Below are 23,411 nucleotides of genomic sequence, written 5' to 3'. Positions count from 1 at the left end.
GTGCCCCGCGTCCGGAAGTGCCTGTCGCCTGGAGACGCAGTGACGCCAAACGGGCTCACAGGGTTTTCTGAGAAACGTAAAGGGAAACCGAATCCACCAATATTTTTTTTTTTTGAGACGGAGTCTCGCTCTGTCGCCCAGCCTGGAGTGCAGTGGCGTGATCTCGGCACACTGCAAGCTCCACCTCCCGGGTTGACGCCATTCTCCTGCCCCAGCCTCCCGAGTAGCTGGGACTGTAGGCGCCCGCCGCCACGCCCGGCTAATTTTTTGTATTTTAGTAGAGACGGGGAGTCACCGTGTTGCCCAGGCTGGTCTCGAACTCCTGAGCTCAGGCAATCCGCCCGCCTCGGCCTCCCAAAGCGCAAGGATTACAGGCGTGAGCCACCGCGCCCGGCCCACCAATACTCAATTGGTTTGACTTCAGTTGAGGAAACCAGAAAAAACTTAAATATATTTATGGAAAGAAGGTAAGAATTAACAGAAAAAAGTAAAGTTGATCCATAACTCGAGTCGTAGGGAGAATTATAGGTAAGTCACGGTGCTTATGACAGCGAGATGGGGCCGGGGAGATGGAGGAGAGAGAGGAGAGAGATGAAAAAAGAGAAATAACCACAGACACATAGGAAATTGAATGAAAATCCGCTCTATACTAATAAATTTGATTATTTGTGACACAAATGATTCTCCAGGACAAGATGGGTCAAATTTGACCCAATTTTATCCACAATTTGAAGACAAATTCAGAGATCCTTTGCCAGAAAGCATCATAATGAGTTGCTTTAGTGAATTGCTTCAAACATCCAGTGATTAGAGAATTCTTATATTTATTCCCAGAGGTAGAACTCACCAGTGAAATACTAGCATAAAAACAGACACATGGACCAATATGGAACAGCGTAGAAAGACCAAAAATAACCCCATGCATATACAGTCAACTAATCTTCGGCAAGTCAACTAATCTTGTGTCAAGAATACACGATGGGGAAAGGACAGTCGCTTCAATAAATAGTGTGAGGAAACCGGATATCAAAATACTGTTACGCAAAAGCGCTCATTGCCCGATGTGCACAGAAGCCAATACTATGGCACCAGGCGTTTGAGAAAAGAAAAGCTTAATTGCGAGTTGACCAACAAAGTGACAGGAGTTTAGTTCAAATCTATCTCTCTGTGCTGCCCTTAAGGCAGCACTTTTGTGAAAAAAGGTTTAAAGGGTGGATTCTGGGATTCACAGGTGAATGGTGAAGGAAAAAGGAGGTCTGGAAAGTCCCCGACCATGTGCAGTTGTCTCTTCAAGCCTCTTCTTGGGTCCCATGTGCAAATTAAGGTAGAGTTAGTGTGAAAAGTGCAGTGGAAATTCAGGCTGCGACATCAGCAAGCTCATTCAGCATGGACCCCAGTTGGTTATATTGGTTTCAACTGATTTCAGCCAGTTGTATTATCTTACAAACGGAGTTTCAGCAAACTGTTTCTTATCTGCCATCCTGTAAGCTCAAGAATTTCTGTTAGCCGGACGCGGTGGCTCACGCCTGTAATCCCAGCACTTTGGGAGGCCGAGGCGGGCGGATCACCTGAGGTCAGGAGTTCGAGACCAGCCTGGCCAACATGGCGAAACCCTGTCTCTACTAAAAATACAAAAATTAGCCGGGCGTGGTGGTGCGCACCTGTAATCCCAGCTACTTGGGAGGCTAAGGCAGGAGAATCGCTTGAACCTGGGAGGTGGAGGTTGCAGCGAGCCGAGATCGTGCCACTGCACTCCAGCCTGGGCGACAAGAGCGAGACTCCATCTCACAAAAAAAAAAAAATTCGTTAATCACTGGTTTCTTTAACTCTTTGGGGGCATGGTTTCACAATTTCTTCTTCTTCTTCTGTTTTTGAGACAATCCCTCACCAGAATCTAGGCTTTTTCTAACCTGCTCCTCCAAACTCTTCCAAACTCTGCCCATACCCAGTTCCAAAGCCACTTCCACATTTTCAGGATTTATTATTAGCAACAGCCCCACTCCTTAGTACCAATTTTCTGTCTTAGTTTATTTTCTGTTGCTGTAACTGAATACCTGACACTGAATAATTTATAAAGAAAATGAATTTATTTCTTACAGTTCTGGAGACTAGGAAGTCCAAGGTTGAGGGACACTTCTGGTAAGGACTTCCTTGCTAGCAGGACTCTCTGCAGAGCCCCAAGTCAGCCCAGGGTGCACACTGTGAAGGGGGATCAAGCAGCCGAGCCCATTTCTCTCTTTCTGTTCCTATAAAGCCGCTAATGCCCACCCTCATGAGCTCATCTAATCCTAGTTACCTCCCAAAGGTCCCACCTCTCAATTGCCATAGGCAGCTTTCCCACTCTCCTAACACTGTTACAATGGGGGTTAGTTGCAACGTAAGTTTCAGAGGGCATAGATATTCAAATCATAGCAGTATATATCCAAAATAAATAAAATAAAAAGATATCTCAGCGATATCTGCACTCCCCTGTTCATTGCAGCATTATTCACAATAGTGAAGATGTAGAAACAACCTAAGCATCTATCAAAAGATAAATAAAGAAAATGTGGTAGACGTACACAATAGAATATTACTTGGCCTCAAAAAAGAAGAAAATTCTGTGATTTACTACAACGTGGATGAGCCTGGAGGACATTATGCAAAGTGAAATACAAATAGAAATACATGGATACAGAAAGAAGATACCACACGATCTCACGTAGATGTGGAATCTTAAAAAGTCGAACTCATAGAAACAGTGGAAGAGTGGTTACCAGAGGTCAGGTGGCAAGGGTGGGAAATGAGGAGATGTTGGTCAGATGTTTTAAAAAGAGAACAAACTTGCAGTTATAACATGAATAATTTCTGAAGACCTAATGGACAGCATGGTGACGACAGTTAATAATGTGTTGTACGCTTGAAATTCACCTAAGAGTAAGCCTGAAATACCCTCATCACACATACCCAAAGGGTAACTATGTGGGGTGATGGATACATTCACTAGCTTTATCGTATCAGTCACTTCACAATTATAAATATATATATTATATATATCAAAAGATCCCGTTGTCACCTTGAATAGATACAATTTTATCTACTTTTTTTCTTTTCTTAAACATTTTATTGATTTTATAGAGGGATTTCTTTTTTTGTTTGCATTTTTCCAGCCATTGGGAGAGTGGCTGAGTACTGAGTCTATCACTACTTGGATGATACAGGTAAGACTCCAGATTCACATTTCCAAGTACTAAGAGTTCCTCTAAAATGCCACAATCCAGCCGGTCTTCATTTACATTTCTGCTGAACACAGCAATGCCCACTGGTATCTCTGAAGTGTAATTGCATCTTAGGTCGGCATTTCTCCAAGTAAAGCAGCTGTTTGGAATTGAATGCTCCCCTTCTTTTTTGTCTTATAAACTGAACTGCATCTTCATACTTAATTCCATATTCGAAGCAAGCGCTGCCAGCACAGGTGCCCTTCCCAATCCCACAGCACAATGCACTGCAACACAGCAACCTGGCTTTTCACGCCCTTTGGTGTTTAACAGGTTTAGCCAATTATCTGCTGTCTGATTAGGTGGTGGAGCTTCGTCGTCAAAAGACCAATCTAAAATGTGGATTCCTTGTTTTTCAACTGGAACTTTACCAAATGTAGCATCACAAACTCAAACCAAAGGTGTCACTCCACATGTCTCACATTCCTCTGTGAACTTGTTGCAGTGGCACTGGTAGACTTGTGGGTTATGAGAAAATGCATGTTCCTGTAAATCTCCACAGGGGCTGAACAGTCCATTATGGCAAAGAAAAAGTGTGAGTATGTGTGTGAGTGTAAAGGGGAAAGTGAAAAAAAATCAATAAATCTTGAAATGTTTCACAGCAGAAAACTTTTTAATGTTTTATTTTTTGATCACTAAACTGCCTATTGATCACTGTTTTTTCTATTTAACTTGTCTATTCCTTATGAAGCGTCTGTCTTCAAGATAAGCAGAATTGTTCAGAGTCCACTGGAATCCAAATTCAACTTGGGCCTCAATTTCTGCAGATGGACACCTCTGGACTCCAAAAAATCCAAGGACATACAAAACTTAAGCAGCCTTTATTACATTTAGTTCAACAAGTTAAAAGTGTAGGTCACTTTCCACTTTTGTTTACTTGATGCTTAATTTTACTGGAATCGTTAAAAGAAATATACTTGCAATTTTTTTAAAAAGGTATCTATTTCTGAGGCCAGTCTTGGTGTCTAGAGTTTTCAAGGCAGTGTTAATGACAGCACGTAGAACCTCAAAGCTCATTTGTTGGTGAAAATGCTGTGCTAAGCCTGGCAGAAGTCTGCTTTCACACTCAGAATCACCATAAATGTGCAACATCACCAAAAAGTGCTAGTGTGCTGGGGACTGGGCATTGGAGTTGGGGATGGCTGCCCCAGCCTCTGTAAACGACACCTGGCCTGGTGGATCCAGAGTTAGTCTTGCTGCCCAGCTGCCACTCTAGCCACTCCCTAGACACAATTTTAAATTGTCAGATATACCTTTAGTAAAGCTGAAAAAACAATTCCAGAGGAATTAAAAGAAGGAAAATTTTCTATTTATTAAATAGCATAAAGATACCAAAATTGATGAATGTATGATTTGAAAAGAAACCTCAGACAAAACTTAAGATTATGCAAGCATAAATATTGAGAAGTTATTAACAGAGAGAAGCTGGCAGTGCATTGCTAAAATATACTATAAGCAAACGGATTCTATTCTAGACACACACAGTTGATCAGAAAACCTAATATTACCATCGCAGTAAGTTAAGGGGAAAATAAAATCACTTCAATTACATGAAAAAATTAACTTTAAAATATATTTTAGATTTTATAAAAATAGCAAATTTGTTTGCTACCTTAACATGATTTAAAAAAACACATAGGATTTTAACCGTAAAGCCAGTGTGTTTCTTAATGGTAGAACATTAGGAGGAGTTAGGAACAAGATATGGATATTGACTTAGATGAGGATTTTTAAAAATTGGACTAATATTAGAAATGCAGAAACTGCAGATAGTGGGTTTCAGTGGTTACTGCCGACATACACACATTTCTATACCACTGGGGGTTGTTTCTTGTCCATTTTTTTAGGCATGGGAGGCGTATGGAAAGACAGAGGTTTGCTGACTTCTGGGAAAAAGGAAATTAAGAAACCAGCTTATTACCTGTGGCTAAGTGCAGTGGCTCACACCTGTAATCCCAGCACTTTGAGAGGCTGAGGCAGGAACACTGCTTGAGGCTGGGAGTTCAAGACCAGCCCGGGCAACATGGCGAGACTCCCCATCTCTACAAAAAAAAATTTGAATTCCAAAACAAGAAATCAACTTAGCCTGGGATAAGGTCTTGCCTATCGCCCTGCTTAGAATAAGAGTCACCCTAGAAGCAAGCTCCAATTAGGCCCCTATAAAATGCTTTATGAGCAACCCTTCCTTAAAACTAAATTTTGTTAAAATTCCTAAAACAGTCATATTGTAAAAGAACTAGATACCAAAAAATATGTACAGTCTGGCCAGGCACAGTGGCTCAGGCCTGTAATCCCAGCACTTGGGGAGGCCAAGGTGGGTAGGTCATGAGGTTAGGAGTTCAAGACCAGTCTGGCCAACATAGTGAAACCCTGTCTCTACTAAAAATACAAAAAATTAGCCAGGTGTGGTGGTATGCACCTGTAATCCCAGCTACTCGGGAGGCTGAGGCAGAAAAATCATGTGAACCCGGGAGGTGGAGGTTGCAGTGAACAGAGATCACGCCATTGCACTCCAACCCAGCTGACAATGTGAGACTCCATCTAAAATATATATATTATATATATAAAAATATCTAAAATATATATAAATATTATTTATACATATTTATATATATTTAAAATGATCCTATCCATCTATTATTTTATCCATCCAAAATAAATAAATATATATATATATATACACACACACACACACACACACACACACACACACAGTCTCTGGGTGCAACTTTGTTCCTATAGATGTTCTTTGTTCCTATAGGTATTCTTTGTTCCTATAGATATTCTTTTACAATGCCTTAGCCCAGGAGACCAAGTACCCCTTCAAATCTGGAAAAATCACAACCCTGAGCACCAAATATAGCCCAAATGGAATGGACCCTTATAAAGTTCTCCTGGTAACTCATTCATTCATAAAGTTAAAACGAGTCAAGCCCTGGGTTCATGAATCACCAGTAAAGATTGTACCTGTCCACTGCACTCCAGCCTGGGTGACAGAGCAAGACCCCATCTCCAATAAAAAAGTAGTATGTGATCATATTTAAAACTCTCTGCAACCCGTCATTACACAGCTTACACTTACCACAGACAACAGGAAGCAGTAGGGCCAAGTCATCCAAACCCCAAATGGCTGTAGAAGCCCACAACTAACTTCTCCACCCAGGAATACACTTGTGAGCCCCTAACTGATCACCCAGGAATACACTTTATGAGCCCCTAACTGATCACCCAGGAATACACTTGTGAGTCCCTAACTGATCACCCAGGAATACACTTGTGAGCCCCTAACTGATCACCCAGGAATACATTTGTGAGCCCCTAACTGATTTCAGTTACTTGTCAGAAAAAAAAAGACTGAAAGGGCTCTTGGATCTCCAGATAAATGAAAAGCCATTTATCCATATTTTCATTCCTTTTAGAGTCTAAAACCAGCCTCTGCCTGATCAAACTAGAAGGCCAGAAGCAGATGGCAGCTGAAGGAAACAGCTCACTCAAGATGCCAACCAGGCCTCTGTTCATGCCATCATGGATAAGATCTATTTTTGAGGGTCTAATTAAGTTAGGAACTATAATTGTATGTATGTTGGGATTCCTTTTCCTTCTTGTCAAGGTACAGATGGAGCAGAGCTATCTTGTATGTCAGTAGCCCCACTCATGCATTCTTTGTACTCAGACCTGCGTGCCTTGAAAGCATGAAGTAGCTAGAATAGTCGCCACACCCTGCATATAGTATGTTTTCTTATTGGAAGCTAGTGGAATCACGGACTGAATGTGCCCCTTAAGTCATATATTGAAGCCCTAACCCCCAGTGTTGCTGTACTGGGAAGTGGGATGTCTAAGAAAATAATTAAGGCTAAATAAGGTCATGAGAAGCCAGGAGTGGTGGCTCACGCCTGTAATCCCAGCACTTTGGGAGGCAGAGGCAGGCGGATCACCACGAGGTCAGGGGATTGAGACTGGCCTGGCCAACATGGTGAAACCCGTCTATACTAAAAATACAAAAATTAGCCGGGCGTGGTGGTGGACGCCTGTAATCCCAGCTACTCGGGAGGCTGTGGCAGAAGAATTGCTTGAACCTGGGAGGCAGAGGTTGCAGTGAGCCATTGCACTCCAGCCTGGGCGACAAGAGCGAAACTCTTTAAAAAAAAAAAATGTTACAGGATCTTTGAGGTGTCACTTTTCTTGACAGGAACCTCTGTGGCCGGTGGCACCTTTGCTCAAGTTTTGCTCAGGCCCGCTGGGCTCATTCTGCCCCCTTGGCCTAGCATGCTGTGCTCAGCTCACACTCCCAGCCCAGATCCCACACCTCTAAGGGAGACTGAGAGTCAGGTGTGGAGCAGCAAGTGGTGTGTGAGCAAGCATGGGATTCAGCCACTGCACAGACACGCTGGCTGCTGCTGTGGGGCAGGCAGCTCCAGGTGCCGGCAGGGGTGCCAGCTCTCTGTGAGGCTGCAGCTGGACTAGGCACACCACAGGCAGCTTCCATGGCTGGCACTGGAGAATGCGGTGTTGCCCAAAGGCTTGGAGACCCCAAAAACCACAGGGCCCCAAAGAGGGAGTCACAGCCCTGGCTCAAAGATCTCCCAGGTCTGGGCTCCTCGAAGGGCTGAAGCTCTTCTCTTTTTCTCTTCACCCACAATGTGGCAAGCAAGGGGCATGTTTCAGCTGTGTTACAGCTCTTTCAGCCTTGCCATTCAGTGGGTCCTGAGTTCTTGTCCTGCGACCAGAAAGAAGGAGGTAGGCAGACAATTGAGGGTGAGCAAGATGAAGGGGAGCTTTATTGAGTGATAGAATAGCTCAGAGGAGACCGCAGGGGGCAGCTCCTATCTGCAGCTAGCGTGTCCCCCAGTGTTTCGCTCCTAGCACAGAGGGTACCTCCTCTCTGCAGCTGGTTGTCCTGACGAGGGCTCAGCTCTCAGCGGAGAGGAGGCCCTAGAGTGACTGGCTCCTCTCTGCAGGCAGATGGTCCCCCGTCTGATCACCTCTGGCTGAGCCTGGGGTTTGTACGGGTCTGAGAGAGGAGGAAGTTCTTGCCAATTGGTTCACAGGTGGCCATGGACGGCCAGGAAAAGGAACCATAAGTTCCCACTCTGGGTAGGAAGCTGGTAGAGTGGCTCAGTCCAAGTACCAAGGCCTCAAAACCAGGGAAGCCTGTGGCATAACTCTCAGTTGGAGGCTGAAGGCCCAGGGACCTTGGGTTCTGCTGTTGAAGGGCAGAAGATGATGTCTCAGCTCCAGGAGAGTGAATTCACCTCTCGTCAGCCTTTTTCTTCTGTCTGGGCCCTCAACAGATTGGACAGTGCCCACTCACATTGGGTGAGGGTGGATCTTCCTTACTCTACTGATTCAAATGCCAGTCTCCTGTGGAAAAACCCCCACAGGCATACCCAGAAATAATACTTTGCCAGCTATCTGGGTATCCTTTAATCCAGTCAAGCTGACACCTAACATTAATCATCACAAGATCTTGCTTGCAAATAACCACAAATATTCCTCTTTCTTTCAAGCCCATATACCTCTTAATCTTCATTCCTTGTCTCACCACATTGGTTAGGACTCCAGCTCAATGCTGGGGAGAAATAATGAGAGCGCAGTGATCTCAGCGGTTCCTCATTTTAATTATACTGTTTGTAAGGTTCTGCTTGAAGTATGTTTGCTGAGGGGTTTATCATCGTAAAAAGGTGTTGCATTTTATTCTGAGTTTCTTAAGAATTTTATAACAAAGAATTGTTCCAATTTATTGAATATTTTTCTTAATCTATATAGGTATTTATGTTTCATATCACTCTATTTCTACATTATCTGGTTAAAATGATAAATATATAAACTTTAATATTGAATTATCTTTGACATATTTATTTATAAAGTTGAACTAGGCCAGATGCAGTGGCTCACGCCTGTAATCCCAGCACTTTGGGAGGCCAAGGCGGGCGGATCACTTGAGGTCAGGAGTTCGAGACCAGCCTGGTCAACATGGTGAAACCCCGTCTCTACTAAAAATACAAACATTAGCCAGGCATGGTGGCAGGTGCCTGTAATCTCAGCTACTTGGGAGGTTGAGGCATGATAATCACTTGAACCTTGGAGGCGGAGGTTGCCATGAGCTGAAATTATGCCACTGCACTCCAGCCTGGGTGACAAAACGAGACTCTGTATCAAAAAAAAAAAAAAAAAAGTTGAACTATATGAAGTTGTCCTTTTTGTGGGTTGGTCCAGTCACTCTTCTACATAACAGAACACCTCAAAATTTAGTGACTTACTATTTTAACTTGATTACCTAAAAAAAGAGACTTAATGGCCGGGTGCGGTGGCTCACACCTGTAACCCAGCACTTTGGGAGGCCGAGGCAGGTGGATCATGAGGTCAGCAGTTCAAGACCAGCCTGCCCAAGATGGTGAAACCCCATCTCTACTAAAAATACAAAAATTAGCGAAGTATGGTGGCGGGCACCTGTAATCCCAGCTACTTGGGAGGCTGAGGCAGAGAATTGCTTGAACCTGGTAGGAGGAGGCTGCAGTGAGCCAGGATCGTGCCACTGCACTCCAGCCTGGGAAAGAGTGAGACTGCATCTCAAAAAAAAAAAAAAAGTGACTTATTATATCTAATAGTTTCCTGGGTCAGAAATTCAAGACAGGCTCAGCTAGGCAGCTTTTTCTAAGGCTAGATCTAGAACAGAAGGGGCTGGAATGCCTGGGGGTGCTTTAGGCATCTCTCACTCTTGATGTAGTCTGTGTGTGAGCTAGTTTGGGCTTTCTTACTGCAGGGCAGCTCAGGGCCATTGGACTGCTTATATGGCTGCTGAACGGTGCAAGAGTGTGAATTCCAGTGACAAGATGGAAGCTGCATCACCTTTTATGACCTAGCTTTGGAAGTTACACAGCTTCATCTCTGCTGCATTCTTTTTTTTCTTTTTTAAATAGAAACAGGGTCTCACTGTGTTTCCCAGGCTGGTCTCAAACTCCTGGGCTCAAGCAATTTTCCTGCCTTGGCCTCCTGAAGCTCTGGGATTACAGGTGTGAGCCACTGCACCTGGCCTATTTCTGCTGCATTCTGTTGGCTACAGGCAAATTACAAGTCCACCCAGGTTCAAGGAGCTGGGGTCGACCTCAACTCTCATGGGAGAAATAGCAGGCACACTGTGGAAGAGAATGTGTGATAGGAGATGCTGTTTTTTGCCACGTTTGGAATTACCACGGTCTGCCCTCTGGCTGTAACAATTCACACCCCTCCGCCATGCAAAGTATAGCCATCTCCTCCCCCAAGATCCCAATGTCTCATTCCGTTATAATATCAGATTGAAGACCAGGATCTCATCGTCAAACTGCTACAGGTGCAGATGGGACTCTTGAGGATGCAGTTCCTGAGGTGCTATTTCTCCCGATCTGAATGCCTGTGAAATATGAGACAAGTTATTTTCATCTTACACACCCAGAACGTAACAGTGGGGCAGACACAGAAAAACTGCTACCAATACTCCTATTCAAAAGTGGGGACAAGAGGAGGCACACAGTAGTCACTGTTTCATAGAAATCCTTAAATCCTACTGGGTACCCATTACCAGTTCGGTGATTAGGGTTTGGTTCTGCTTTCTTGGACTTCTCCTCCATGGCTGTTTGCTCTACCCTCTGGATCTTAGTTCTGCTCTCTGAATCATCCATGGTTTTTCATAAAATGTGACCATGTTTGCAATTCAGTTTCCTTCTCAACCTCCTTCCTGAGCAAAAAGATTGAGAGTTCAAATACCTTCTTTTGTACAGTTTGTCCTTATCTGTAAAGTTAGCATCACTGTTTTTAAGAACGTGTGGGATTTTTAGCTATCTGTGTATAACCCATTCCATTAGACAAAAGCCACACCCCAAAAATCTCTTAGTAAGACTTTCTCTACCATTGGCTCTCTGTGGGCCTTTTGTGGGACCTCACCCTTAAAATTCTTAGCAGTTCTGTTGCTTATAAGAGAGGGCTCACAGAAGCATTCTCTCAAGTCCTTAGAAGTCCTTTTTGTTTATTCATTGAAGGGGGTCAGGAGGCACCGCTTCAGATCTTTCTGGAATCTTATATAAGGGTACTATAGCCAGCCTTGGATTATGTCTTTTCCCTGAGGAGCTTTCTTACTTTGAGAATGCTTTACAAGCTGAAAAGACTGTTTACCATTTCCTCCATTCAATGGTTCATTTTTTAGTTCTCTTTCCTCTCATTTTATTATAAGCAATGAGAAGCCAGGTAGCATCCTGAACACTGGGTCTAGAAAACACTTAGCTCTATCACTGAGGTCATGAGGCACATCTTCTATTTTCCATTTACATTAGATGACAGTGTTGATAAACCTGTCACTACATAAAAAAGTCTCATTTTCTCCATGTTGCAATAATGCTTTCCTTGTGTTCCTTCAAGCTCTCACCAGCAACCTCCTTGATGACTTTTAAGACTCTGCTAATACCATCCCCAAAGCCCATTGGGTTTTACTGATATTTTACTCAAGGGCCTTTCAGATTGTGCTCATCATCCAGTGCCAAGGCTAGTGATGCATGTAAGTAGCACCCCACTTCCAACACTAAATTTCTATTCCAATCACTACTGTGGTCTAACATATCACCTCAAAACATTATAGCACAAATAGCAATAAAGATGTTATTATCTCTGATGGTTCCTGTTTGTTAGGGATTCAGGAGAGGTTTGACTGAGCCGTTCTGGGTCAGGATTTCTCATGGAGCCGGAAAGGCATGGAACGGGAGCATATGGGGCTGAACAAGCATCTCTTTATGTCATCTCAGAGCCTCTCTATGTGGTTTCTCTATATGGACTATTTGAGATTTCCTCCTAGTACTACAGCTTCAAGGACTGCTTACGTGGCAAACGAAGGATCTCTGCAATCAAGGCAATAGCCGCATGGCTTTTTATATCCTGCAAAGTCTTACATGATCACTTCCTCCACATTTCTTTTGGCTACAAGTGAGTCACAAGCCAACAAAACTCAAAGGATGGGACAAGACTATCAGTGGGAGGAGTGGCAAGATCACACTGTAGAAGAGGAGATGAGATGGAAGCTACTGTCATAGCCCGCTTCAGAAAATAAAATCTGCCACATATGTAAAACATGGTTGATTGTTGTAATTTCCTATGGTTCAACTTTATATACAAACGTATGGCGAAAGAGACCTGGGTTTCATTTACTCAGAAAATTTTCATATATTAGACTGATCTGTATTTATTTTTTCTTCTGCTGTCTCTATCCTGATTTGGTGTAAAGGTTATAAAAGAATTTCTAGGTGAATTTGGAAGTAATCTATATTTAAAAAATTTTCTAACACTGCTTACATAATGATAATCAAGTCCTTAATGTTTGCTAAAATTTTACTGGACATCCATCTGGGCTTTGCTGTATTTCACTGAGGGAAGCTTTTGATACTCCAATTCAATTTTATTTATTGTTGATTTTATTCAGTCTTACTTTTTCTGCTTGGTCAGTTTTGATAATGTGCAATATTCTAGAAAACTGAAAAATGTGTTATCTATTTTTATTTGACTGGCATATGGTTATCCTTAGTATTCTCCCATAATTTTTTAAAATCTAAACTGTTGTATAGCCCCTGTTCATCAAATATTAGTTACAAGTACATTCTCATGAATGCTCTTGAATCTCTCACCCAAACAGAAAATTAAAAATAACTTGAAGCCTCTACTTAGTGTTCCCTTTTTCCAACTCACTGCTTCCTCCACAGGAGTAGACACTATCCTAAAGATTTTGATTATCATTTTCTAGCTTTTTTTCCCCGTTGTTTTGTCACATAAACACATATGCCTAAACAATATGTAACTCCATTTTGCTTTATCTTGGCCTTTAACAAAGATGTTATACTACATACAGTATTTGGGGAATAACATTTATCACTATTAAATGTCTAGGACTTGAACATATTGATGATTCAATTGTAGTTTATTTCATAGTTGCATATTTTATCAACTGGATAATAGTTTCTTCATTCTTTTACATCTTTATCAGATTTGTTTTAATTAAATTTGTATTGAGATAGTTTCACCTACAGTATACAAAATAATGCAGAGATCCCTTATACACTTTTCCCAGTTTCCCCCAATGCTAACATTTTGCAACACTATAGTATATCACAGCCAGAATACTGACACACAATACTTAAGATTTCCCCGGTTTTACTTATACTTTGTATGTATGTGTGTATATTAAGTTCTGTTCAATGTTATCACCAGTGTAGGTTCATGTAGCAACAACCACCTTTGTTCAATGTTATCACCAGTGTAGGTTCATGTATCAACAACCACCTTCAAGATGCTGAACAGTTCCAACACCGTAAGATTTGTATCTATTTTGTATTTTTATGCCATTGAAAATTGATTCAATTTGTTAAATCCCGTTTTATATTATTTTTCTGATATATAGAAATAAAATTGATTTGAATATACTGACATCCAATAATTTTGCAAAATTCACGTTTTCTTTTTAATGAGTTTAATTTTTTGTGTGTGACAGGGTCTCACTCTGTCACCCAGGCTGGAGTGCAGTGATGTGATCCCGGCTCACTGCAACCTCTACCTTTCGAGTTCAAGCAATAATCCCTTCTCAGCCTCCCAAGTAGCTGGGATTACAGGTGCACATCACCACCCTGGCTAATTTTTGTATTTTTGGTAAAGATGGGGTATCACCATGTTGGCTAGACTGGTCTCAAACTCCTGACCTCAAGTGATCCGCCCACCTTGGCCTTCCAAAGTGCTGGGATTACAGGCGTGAGTCACCACACCTGGCCTCTTTTTAATGATTTGATTTAGAAATGACTCCACACAACATGAAAGTTTAAAAAGTAATATAGAATTTACACAATGATAATAAATTTGTAAATATTCTTTACCAATATTCCTCAAATTTTTACCATGTTAGCTTTCTCTACAAACAAACGTTTTTCTTTCTTTCTTTTTTTTTTAGACAGAGTTTCACTCTGTCACCCAGGCTGGAGTGCAGTGGTGTCATCCCAGCTCACTGCAACCTTTGCCTCCCGCGTTCAAGCAATTCTCCTGCCTCAGCCTCCCAAGTATCTGGGATTACAGGTGCCCGCCACCACGCCCAGGTAATTTTTGTATTTTTAGTAGAGACGGGGGTTTCACCATGTTGGCCAGGTTGGTCTCAAACTCCCAACCTCAGGTGATCCGCCCACCTCGGCCTCCCAAAATGCTGGGAGTACAGAAGTGAGCCACTATGCCCAGCCTAATAAATGTTTTTCTTGAAATGTATGAGCATTGACAGGGCACGGTGGCTCACGCCTGTAATCCCAGCACTTTGGGAGGCCGAGGTGGGTGGATCACCTGACGTCAGGAGATCAAGACCAGCCCGGCCAACATGGTGAAAACCCATCTCTACTAAAAATATAAAAACTAGCCAGGCATGGTGGTGGGCACCTGTAATCCCAGCTACTCAGGAGACTGAGGCTGGAGAATCACTTGAACCCGGGAGGCAGAGGTTGCAGTGAGCTGACACAGTGCCACTGCACTTCAACCTTGGTGACAGAGTGAGATTCCGTCTCAAAAAAAAAAAAGAAAAAGAAAAAAAGAAATGTATGAGCATAGGTTGGAGGCATAATTTCTCGACATCCCTAAACACTTCAGTGTTGAGTAGTGTCCCCCCAACTCAAAGAGATATGTTAGGGTCCTAATTTCCATACCTCAGAGTGAGGCCTTATTTGGAGAGAGGGTCTTAACAGAGGTAACAATGTTAAAATGAGGACTTAGGAGTCAATATGACTGACGTCCCTATAAAAAGAGGAAGTTTGCACAGAGAATGTGCATATAGACGGGAGATTATGTGATGAGGCATAGCGAGAAGACAGCCATCTGCAAGCCAAGGAGAGAGGCCTGGAACAGATCCTTCCCTCAGAGCCCTCAGAAGGAACCAAAACCTGTCAATGCCTTGATTTCAAACATGGAGCCTCCAGAACAGTAAGACAATATATCTGTGTTGTTTAAGCCATCCAGTTTGTGGTTCTTTGTTACGACAGTCCTAGACAACTTATACAATTGTTCTAATATTGAAAGTGGGATATTAAGTCTCCAACTAGTATTGTTGAGTTGTCTCTCTTCATTTCTGTCAGATTTTGCTTCATGTATTTTGGTGCTGTTATTAGGTACATATATGTTTATAATTGTTGTATCTTCTTTTTTGCCTTTTTTATTGAGGCAAAATATAAATATGTAAATAAAATGTAGATATATAACATATAAATATTATCATCATTACCATTTTTAAGTGTACAGTTCAGCAATGATAAATGCATTCATATTTTTCCCCTTCATCTTTCCCCCTCTTCCCAGCTTCTGGTAACCACCAATCAACTCTATCTTCACGAGGTCTACTTTTTTAGCTTTCAAATATGAGTGAGAACATGCAATCTTTGTCTTTCTGTGCTTGGCTTATTTCACTTAATATAATGATTTTCAGTTACATCCCAGTTGCTGCAAATGACAGGATTTTATTCTTTTTTATGACTGAATAGACATATTGACTGTATTTATATATATCACATTTTCTTTATCCATCTGTTGATGGGCTCTGATTTTTTTTTTTTTTTTTTTTTGAGATGGAGCTTTACTCCGTCGCCCAGGCTGGAGGGCAGCAGTTCAATCTCAACTCACTGCAACCTCTGCCTCCCGGGTTCAAGTGATTCTCCTGCCTCAGCCTCCCAAGTAGCTGGGACTACAGGTGTCTGCCACCACACCCCGCTAACTTTTGTATTTTTAGTAGAGACGGGGTTTCACCAGGCTGGCCAAGCTGGTCTTGAACTCCTGACCTCAAGTGATCCACCCACCTCGGCCTCCCAAAGTGCTGGGATTACAGGCGTGAGGCACCGTGCCTGGCCTGATTTCACTTTTTGGCTTTTGTGGATAGTGCTGCAGGAAACATGGGCGTGCAGGTGTCTCTTTGATGTACTGATTTCCTTTCTTTTGGATATTCACCCAGTAGTGGGGTTGCTGGATCATATGATAGTTCTATTTTCAGTTTCTCTGAAGAGCCTCCATACTGTTCTCCATAGTGGCTGTACTAATTTCCACTCCCACCAACAGTGTACGAGGGCTGTCCTTCCTCCATATCCTCACCAGCATCTGTTCTTTCCTGTCTTTCTGATACAAGCCATTTTAACTGAAGAGGGATGATATCTGATTGTGGTTTTAATTTGCATTTCTCTGATAATTAGTGACATTGAGCATTTTTTCATATACCTGTTAGACATTTGCATGTCTTCTCTGAGAAACGTTTGGATCTTTTGCCTACTTTATAATTGGAGTATTTAGAGTTTGGGTTTTTTTTGTTGTTGTTATTTTTCTTTGTTTTTGCTACAGAGTTGTTTGAGCTCCCTGTATATTCTGGTAATTAACCCCTTATCAAATGGATAGTTTGCAAATATTTTCTCCCAACCTGTGGGTTGTCTCTTCATTTTGTTGTTTCCTCGGCAGTATGGAAGCTTCCTAGCTTGATGTAATCCCAATTGTCTATTTATAATTGTTACATCTTCTTGATGACTTATCTTTGCAAATACTTTTATCTCTAGTAAAACTTTTGTTTTAAACTCTATTGTGTCTGATATTAGAAAGCCACTGGAGATTTATTATGGTTGCTGTTTACATTTTATATCTTTTTCCATCCTTTGCTTCTAATCCAATTGTATCTTTGAGTATGTATGTATGTCTCCTATACATGGTTGGATTTTTTTTTTATCATCACTTTGACAATCTGTCTTTTGATAGTTTAATCTATTCGCATTTAATGTTATTACTGGCCAGGTGCACTGGCTCATGCCTATAATCTTGATGCTTCGAGAGGCCAGAATGGGAGGATTGCTTGAGCCCTGGAGTTTGATACCTCCATCTCTATAAATAATAAAATAGCCAGGCATGGTAGTGTGCACCTGTAGTCCCACCTACTATGGAGGCTGAGGTGGGAGAATTGCTTGAAGCCAAGAGTTCAAGGCTGCAGTGAGCTATGATCATGCAACTGCACTCCAGCCTGGGCAATAGAGCAAGACCCTCTTAAAAAAAAGTTATTATTGATATAGTTAGATTTACATATGCTGCTTTCCCTTTTGTATTTTATGTCTCATGTATCTTTTGTTCATCTATTTCTCCTTTTGTCTTAACTGCATATTTTGTAATGTAATATTTTTTCTTTAATGATTCCTTACAATATTTTTGCAGTTATTTCTTTAGTGTTTGTTCTAGGAAGTGTTAAATACACATTAACTTATCAGAGTCTACTTCAGATTTATACTACCTTAATTCCAATAAGATTTTTATAAACTGATTATTCCTATACAGTTCTAGCCCCCACCCCCACTTTTGTGCTGGTATTGTTATATATATCTATGTTACAAATGCAACAACACATTGCTATAAATATTGCTTTATATATTTTATCATTTAAAGAAGCTGAGAGAAGAATGAAGAGAAAGTATATATTAACAGCTTTTGTTACAGTAGCCTATTTATTTCCTATTTCTGGTTCTCTCAGCTTATTCTTGAGGCTTTAAGTTGCCATCTAGAGCCACTTCCTTATCCCAACACGACTTTTCTCTCACCCTCCTCCTTTGTGGTGTTATTGGTAGACATATTATACTTCTGTATGTTATAGTCCAAACAGTATTGCATATTGTTTTATATAATTGCTTTTTTTGTTGCTGTTGTTGAGACGGAATCTCGCTCTGTCGCCCAGGCTGGAGTGCAGTGGCGCAATCTGGGCTCACTGCAACCTCCACCTCCTGGGTTCAAGCCATTCTCCTGCCTCAGCCTCCCGAGTAGCTGGGACTACAGGCGCCTGCCACCATGCCTCACTAATTTTTTGTATTTTTAATAGAGACGGGGTTTCACTATGTTAGTGAGGATGGTCTTGATCTCCAGACCTTGTGATCCGCCCACCTCGGCCTCCCAAAGTGCTGGGATTACAGGCGTGAGCCACCACGCCTGGCCTATAATTATTAATCAGTTATTAATCAAATAAGAAATCTGCACTTGCACTATCTTTTATTATTACATAATTACCCTTTACTGGTGCTCTTTGTTTTTTCTGTGGAAACAAATTACTGCCTGGGGTCATTCCTCAGACTGTTGCTCTTCAGTCTCCAAACTGATCACTGGAAATGACGTTAAGTGGGGCCGATCCGACTCCCACTCCTTGGCTCTTGGACCTGTGTATACTCCCTGTTGAGGAATCACTACCAGATAAAAGTCTGTGATTCCAGGACTGCATACTGGAGGACGGTGCCCTGTGCTTGTCAAGCAGTGCCACTAAGCTGGTACTTCAAACCACCTTCAGCAGGTATCCAATGCTCTGTCACACCAGCCGCTTCTAGGTGGTGGGGTAAGCATAACAATAGATCAGTCATGGGACCACCACTGCACCTTATCTGTGGTAAAGTGGGTCTCCTTGTCTAAAGCCCTGTCGTGTGGGATAACCAGAATCTCTACTCTCCTAAAAATTATTAAATAGACTTCTTCCAGTGTTACATACTATTATTTTCTGGGGCTTATTTCCATATTTTTGTATCATCAAATTACATCTTATAATTTTTACGTCTGTTTAGATTTGGCCAAGCATGACTTTTTATTTTTTTATGTTTCCAACTTTCTTAGTATTAAATATTTTGTTTAAAATGACATTATTTCACCCTGGCTTGTGAATAACCCTTCTATTCTAGGTAGATATTTTCTTTCAGCACATTGAAGACATTCTTTTACTGTCTTCTGATTTTTACTGTTGCTATTGAGAAGTCAACCTAAGCATGTAAAATTGGAAAAGGGCAACTCAGTGATAAAATATCAGACTTTCAACTAATATTCCCATCCTTACAACCTCCAATGATGATATCTCATAACATATTACAAATACCAAGAGAGTAGAATTTTTTTTTTTTTTTTTTAGACAAGGTCTTGCTCTGTCACCCAGGCTGGAGTACAGTGGTACAAATATGGCTTACTGCAGCCTCAACCTCCTGGGCTCAAGCAATCCTCCTGCCTCAGCCTCCAGAGTAGCTGGAACCACAGCCCTAAGCCACCATCCCGGGGTTTTTTTTTTTTTTTTAGAGATGGGGTTTTGCTTTGTTGTCCAGACTGGTCTCAAATTCCTGAGCTCAAGTGATGATCCTCCTGCCTCCCAAAGTGTTGGGATTATAGGCATAAGCCACTGCACCTAGCCAGAGTAGGGCTGATTTTAAATTTTAGATTTTGGCCTCAAAGTGAGCTGTTATTTTCCTTTTACTGTGATGCTCTTAAAATAGTAAAAAAAAAAAAAAAAAAAAGTAGCTAAATTGTTTTTAAAAATTAAGGTTGCTCTGGCCGAGTATGATGGCTCATGCCTGTAATCCCAGCACTTTGGGAGGCCGAGGCGGGTGGTCAGGAGTTTGAGACCAGCCTGGCCAAAATGGTGAAACCCCATCTCTACTAAAAATACAAAAATTAGCCAGGCGTGGTGGCAGGTGCCTGTAACCCCAGCTACTCAGGAGGCTGAGGCAGGAGAATCACCTGAACCCCAGAGGCGGAGGTTGCAGTGAGCCGAGATCACGCCACTGCATTCCAGCATGGGTGACACAGTCAGACTCTGTCTCAAAAAAAAAAAAATAAAAAAAAATAAAAAAAAAATTACCCCTACACTTTTTCACAACAAACCTTAAATCTTCAAGACACTCACAAAACCAAAAGCCACTTCCTTCTCTCAACACTTACCCCCAAGACATATGAAGATATATGGAAACATATGGCATACCTAGTTCAGACTTCTATTAAAGAGTCACACAAACATTCCATCAATAAACATCCAGCATGAATTTCTACATAAACGTCTGCTTGAAGCACTTTTATTTGCCAGTAGAAGTAATATTTCCAACTGCCTCAGGTCAAGAGTTCCTTTTGGCCTCCAACCTGATCTGACTGAACTTTCCTCTTTGGGAACTCCTATGCCCTCTACTCAGAAGACTGTCCTCTTGGCTTCTTTTGGTTTTTCAGCAACATTGACATTTGTCTTCTATATTATTATTATATAGTTTATGTATTTATTTTTACTTTTTACAGATATGAGGTCTTGCCCTCTCATCCAGGCTGGAATACAATCATGGCTCACTGCATCCTCAACCTCCTGGGCTGAAGCGACCCTCCTGCCTCAGCCTCCCAAGTAGCTGGGACTATAGGCAAGCATCTTATTTTTTTTTTTATTTTTTAATTCTCTTTCTCATTCTTTTGCCACAAGTTGATAATTGAGGCCGATGCAACTGAAGATATAGATACATGCCACAGTTAGGATTGTGTCATATACACAGAACATGTGTTTGTCATTTTCTTTTCTTTTTTTTTTGAGACAGAGTCTCACTCTGTAGCCCAGGCTGGAGTACAGTGGCGCAATCTCTGCTCACTGCCACCTCCACCTTTCTGTTTCACGCCATTCTCCTGCCTCAGCCTCCCGAGTAGCTGGGATTACAGGCGCCCACCACCATGCCTGACTAATTTTTGTATTTTTAGTTGAGAAGGGATTTCACCATATTGGCCAGGCTGGTCTCGAACTCCCGACCTTGTGATCCACCCACCTTGGCCTCCCAAAGTGCTGGGATTACAGGCGTGAGCCACCACGCCTGGCCAGCAGCTACTACTTTCAATAACACATTTTTATTGGCTCTTGGTGGAGGGAAAGGGCTTAGGGTCTTAGGAACACATAATGGATCCAATCCAGCATGTCACAAAGCATTATCATTCTTTCTTCTAGATTATGGCAAAGTTCCTGACTTTTCTTCCCCTTGCCATAAGCCAGTGTTGGATCTGGTCTTGCCTTAGCTGCTGCAGCTAACTTTTAAAACCATCATCATGGTCGGGAGTGGTGGCTCACGCCTGTAATCCCAGCACTTTGGGAGGTCGAGGCAGGTGGATTACCTGAGGTCAGGAATTCAAGACCAGCCTGGCCAACATGGTGAAACCCCGTCTCTACTAAAAATACAAAAATTAGCCAGGCGTAGTGGCACACACCTGTAATCCCAGCTACTAGGGAGGCTGAGGCAGGAGAATCGCTTGAGCCCAGGAGGCAGAGGTTGCAGTGAGCCAAGATCGTGCCATTCACTCCAGCCTGGGTGACAGAATAAGACTCCGTCTCAAAAAAAAAAAAAAAAAAAGCAAAACCATCATCACTGCTGGGTGTCAGTGCACCAAGTATATGCTGTAAGTAACTGCCCTTCACTGAACACCCTCAAAGGATTTCACAAGTATCTATCCCCTCCCCCAACTTTTTTTTTGGGACAGGGTCTCACTGTTGCCCAGGCTGGAGTACAGTGCAGCTCACTGCATCCTTGACCTCCTGGGCTCAAGCGATCCTCCTGCCTCAACCAACTGAGTAGCTGGGATTGCAGGTGTGCACCACTGTACCCAGCTTTTAAAAAATTTGTGTAGACAGGGTTTTGTCACGTTGCCCTGGGTTTTGTCATGCTGAGAAGTTTTGATATATTACTCATTCCTGCAATGCTCTATGAATTCTACATATTTTCCTAAATGAGCAGTCCCATCCCAGGGCATGTTTAGTGTAGATTATTGTTACCAAACTGGTAAAAATAAGCCATGGGGAACTGGCAGAATAAGCTTCCTCCTGCAAGGCAAATTCCACATTTTCCCAGAAAAGGGAAGGGGTTCTATCTTTATCAGGAGGTGGCAGGTTTTTTATACCTCAACTACTCAACTGTGCAATGGCTGTGCAAAAGCAGTCAAATAATACACAAATATATTTAGCCATGTTCCAACAACAGTTATTTATGGACACTCAAGTTTGAATTTTATATATTGCCAACATCTACTCTATAGCCTTAAATGAAGCACCTGCAGTGCAAAGTCTTATCAGAAGAGTTTGCTAGGCTGAGTCCTCAGGTTCTTCCCAGATAATCCTATTCAAAGTCTATCAGAAGAGTTTGCTAGGCTGAGTCCTCAGGTTCTTACCAGATATTCCTATTCAAAGTCTATCAGAAGACTTTGCTAGGCTGAGTCCTCAGGTTCTTCCCAGATACTCCTATTCAATGTCTATCAGAAGAGTTTGCTAGGCTGAGTCCTCAGGTTCTTCCCAGATACTCCTATTCAAAGTCTATCACAAGAGTTTGCTGGGCTGAGTCCTCAGGTTCTTCCCAGATACTCCTATTCAAAGTCTATCAGAAGAGTTTGCTAGGCTGAGGCCTCAGGTTCTTCCCAGATACTGCTATTCAAATTATCAAGGGATAACTTTTTTTGGGGGGGAAGGGTGAGGATAACTTTTTCAATGCATGTTTACATTAAGGGATTTAGTAAACATTTGAGGTGAACTGACTTTAATTCACCAAGCCAAATATACTGTTTGATTCCCACCACCTCACTCCTACAGCTGTAAGAAACTTTTTCAGCAATGTCAAAGTTGCCAAGTCCAACACTCGACCCTGAGGTGAGATTTCAGGGCTTCAGGCCTGTCATTCTCATGGTCTAAGATCTAGCAAGATCAAAATCAGCCATCTCTGCCCCTGTCTCAGATTTTCTCATAAATTTAAAATTCTTATAAGGCTATAGTTCTTCAGTGTTTCCAAAATCTCAGCATCAGGCACTACAACGTTCCAGGTGTACAGAAACAATAACACTATTTCACACGATGGCTAAAAGTTGCTATTTTCAAATATAAACAAGAATGCAATTTTCTTGTCTCAGGAAAAACAAACCTAAATCATATACCCCACTTTGTTAACTACATGCTACCAAGGCAACAACTTATCAGTTAAGGCCCTTAGGTTATAAGACATAGAAAGCTGGCCAGGCTCGGTGGCTCATACCTGTAATCCCATGACTTTGGGAGGCTGAAGTGGGCAGATCACCTGAGGTCAGGAGTTCAAGACCAGCCTGGCCAACATGGTGAAACTCCGTCTATACTAAAAATACAAAAATTAGCCAGGCATGGTGGTGGGTGGCTGTAATCCTAGCCACTTGGGAGGCTGAGGCAAGGAAATTGCTTGAACCCAGGAGGCGGAAGTTGCACTGAGCTGAGATCACGCCATTGCATTCTAGCCTGGAGGACAAGAGCGAAACTTAGTCTCAAAAAAAAAAAAAAAAAAAAAAAAAAAAAGAAATAGACAGTCATTCTTCTTAAATTAAGCAAAAAAAAAA

The 23,411-nt window shown here is 42.0% G+C and overlaps 2 long non-coding RNA genes and 1 pseudogene across 2 annotated transcripts; 1 reads left to right on the top strand and 2 right to left on the bottom strand.

Annotated features, from left to right (window-relative positions):
• Positions 1-19: 19 nt before the first annotated feature.
• Positions 20-9,975, top strand: LOC129049372 (uncharacterized). The gene is made up of 4 exons (XR_008512434.1): positions 20-467; positions 3,150-3,200; positions 3,949-4,108; positions 6,677-9,975. It is a non-coding gene; the product is annotated as an uncharacterized LOC129049372 (long non-coding RNA).
• LOC103892177 (protein tyrosine phosphatase type IVA 2-like) lies at positions 3,080-4,218 on the bottom strand (annotated as a pseudogene).
• On the bottom strand, positions 8,859-23,331 carry LOC134759540 (uncharacterized). The gene is made up of 2 exons (XR_010135857.1): positions 23,081-23,331; positions 8,859-10,647 (listed from the first exon to the last, which is right to left on the bottom strand). It is a non-coding gene; the product is annotated as an uncharacterized LOC134759540 (long non-coding RNA).
• Between the last annotated feature and the right edge of the window lie 80 nt (positions 23,332-23,411).

This window comes from Pongo abelii, chromosome 10 (assembly GCF_028885655.2).
Source record: "Pongo abelii isolate AG06213 chromosome 10, NHGRI_mPonAbe1-v2.0_pri, whole genome shotgun sequence".
NCBI lineage: Eukaryota > Metazoa > Chordata > Mammalia > Primates > Hominidae > Pongo > Pongo abelii.
Note: the sequence above shows the minus strand (reverse complement) of the source record. Positions and strands in the feature narration are given on the sequence as shown.